This window comes from Priapulus caudatus, unplaced genomic scaffold (genome assembly GCF_000485595.1).
Source record: "Priapulus caudatus unplaced genomic scaffold, Priapulus_caudatus-5.0.1 Scaffold161, whole genome shotgun sequence".
Classification (NCBI taxonomy): domain Eukaryota; kingdom Metazoa; phylum Priapulida; class Priapulimorpha; order Priapulimorphida; family Priapulidae; genus Priapulus; species Priapulus caudatus.
Genome location: NW_014577222.1, coordinates 142,244 through 144,741, shown reverse-complemented (window position 1 = coordinate 144,741; position 2,498 = coordinate 142,244). Strand labels below are relative to the sequence as shown.

Below are 2,498 nucleotides of genomic sequence, written 5' to 3'. Positions count from 1 at the left end.
AGGATTTAGGACAAAAAACGATTAAGACGGATCTTATAAAGACCAATTAATACAATCGGTAATAATCATCAGGCTGGGTATAGGCCTCATGCGGCAATGCTTTTCATGGAATTGCATAGCATAATTTTATGACCAACGTGGCATCGACAGTGTCGTAGGTCTAAAAGCTAGATTCTCTGCGCTGTCTCACGGCGGTCGCGTCAATGGTGTCATCACGTTGAAAAATGTTTTTTCTGTTTTCGGACAATACTCGCTGTAATCCTGCAACTACTTTATATAGCCACATCAAGCAGCTTACGTCGATGCGACGTTCGCCCATGCTCTTCGCCTCCTCTGAGAAAAATACACACATCAATTGATACACGAAAGATAATCTTGTTTTCCTTGAATTGCATTCGGCGTGTGTGTCATTTGCGAGATGTGACACACGCATTCGCAGCCTAGACTGACCCTCGTCAGCGTTGCGATGGATTACGAACGCGTAAATAGAACGACGTAGCACCAGTCCAGGTAGACACTGTAGTTGCTCGTAAGGCGTAAGACGGCGATTGCGGGAAAAGGAAGCCATTAGCCACGCTATGAAAGATCGACTTACTTTTATGTAGTATTTGATGTTTAGCGTTTCTAACCGATCTACAATGACGGCGACACTGCGGACGTTGGCTGACTAATGAGCCAGTGGTGAAGGATGATTTCAAATAATTATCTACAAAAAAAATCAAAAGTCAAAACATGTAGATAAAACATTAGGTCTCATCTATAGTAACGGACTACTAGGATATTACTCCAGTATAGTCCGTCCTCGCTAGTCGGTGAACCCAACTAGACAGAGCCGCGAGGTGCATGCTGGGACAGCAGCTGTTTCAGTAGAGGAGGTGGTGTTAGGCGCCGAATTATATGCCACACACATCTGTGTTATTGATGATACCGAAGTGTAATTAAATTTTTTTTAACTGCTAGTTGACATAAAATCTCTCACTATGCAACGGAGATCATTCAACCACAAAGTTCAACGATGCCATAAAGGCTTTCCGGCAAGCATTAAAATACGAGATCTATGCGGTAGTCCTAATTTACGATACTTGTACGTACTCTGCACCATCTTGCTACCCAAAAGAGAGTAGTTGGGCCCGTGAGGTTAGAGAGCTGGGGGTTCATCGTGATTTCTATGTAACTAGACAGTAAACCAGCAGTTAAAACCAACAAGCTCATGTGGCACTGCGACGAACGAAGCGGTAGACATTAACTAATGCCAAATAACGTCGAAAGTTCTGGATTTTTTGCAAACGACCTAATTTTCGCGTGTTTTGCGCGTTAAGGTGTCGGAATACATGCCAGCGAAGCAGTAGCACTGCGCGTGTGTCGTATACATATACTTCAGATGAACACGGATACAAACACAGACAGACATACACGCATACACGCACACACACGCACACACACACACGCACGCACGCACGCACGCACGCACGCACGCACACACACACATACATACACACACACTCACTCTCACTCACTCACTCACTTCCATACATACACACGCACGCGCGCGCATTCACGCACACGCCCGAAGGGCTACGTTTACTTTGTGACACCCCCCCCCCACACACACACACACACCAGCCCCAGATACCGCCTGCGTACGTTCAGTGTGACTTGGGAGTGCACATAGATCCATGAACGCACAGATCCCGCTTAACGGTGGCGCGTGAATGACATATACGCGGCGGCTTGGTAAGCTGATACGAGAAGCGTGTTATGAGAAGCCTTACGATCATGACTCCATAGGTCGCGCCGCAGGCGATTCTATACGAGTCTGGGATACGGTACCCTCGCATAGCATCACACAGACCCAACACATAGAGAGATAGAGGCAGAGAGGGAGAGACGGAGAATGAGAAGGAGAAAAGGGGAGAGAGAGAGAGATGTGGGGGCGAAGAGGAGAGCGAAAGAGTAGAAAGAAGGAGAAAAATAGAAGGGGAGAGGAAGACAAAAGGGGCCAAAAGAGATGGGAGCAAAGGTAGAGACAGTGGAAAAGAGGGTGGGCAGAGAGAGCGCGCGAGAGCGAGATGGAGACAGATAGACAGAGAGACGGGGAGTGCGAGTGGGGGAGAGAAAGAAGGACAGAGCGACAGAGAGTTAGAAGGGGAGACACAGAGAGAGAAAGGCAGAAAGAATGAGAGATAGAGAGCACGCAAGAGAGAGAGAGAGAGAAGAAATGAGCCAGCGAGAGAGAGAGAGCGAGCACGCGCGAGAGAGAATGAGAGAAGAAACGAGCGAGCAAGAGAGAGAGAGAGAGAGAGAGAGAGAGAGAGAGAGAGAAAGAAAACGAGATAGAAAACGAGATAGAGAGATAGAGTGGGAGAGCGAGAGAGAGATAGAGAGAGTGAGCGAAGAAAAGAGGGAGAGAGCACGTGAGAGATAGAGCGAGAGAGATAGAGATAGAGATAGAGAGAGAGAGAGAGAGAGAGAGAGAGAGAGAGAGAGAGAGAGAGAGC

General features: G+C 47.5%; 1 long non-coding RNA gene across 1 annotated transcript in view; it reads right to left on the bottom strand.

The window, feature by feature from the left end:
* Positions 1-2,498, bottom strand: part of LOC106806458 — a 12,506-nt gene continuing 10,008 nt past the window's right edge. The window contains exons 2-3 of the long non-coding RNA XR_001393546.1: positions 596-706; positions 1-333 (exon numbers count right to left, since the gene is read on the bottom strand). This is a non-coding gene — a long non-coding RNA (uncharacterized LOC106806458). The remainder of the gene's footprint in view (positions 334-595; positions 707-2,498) is intronic.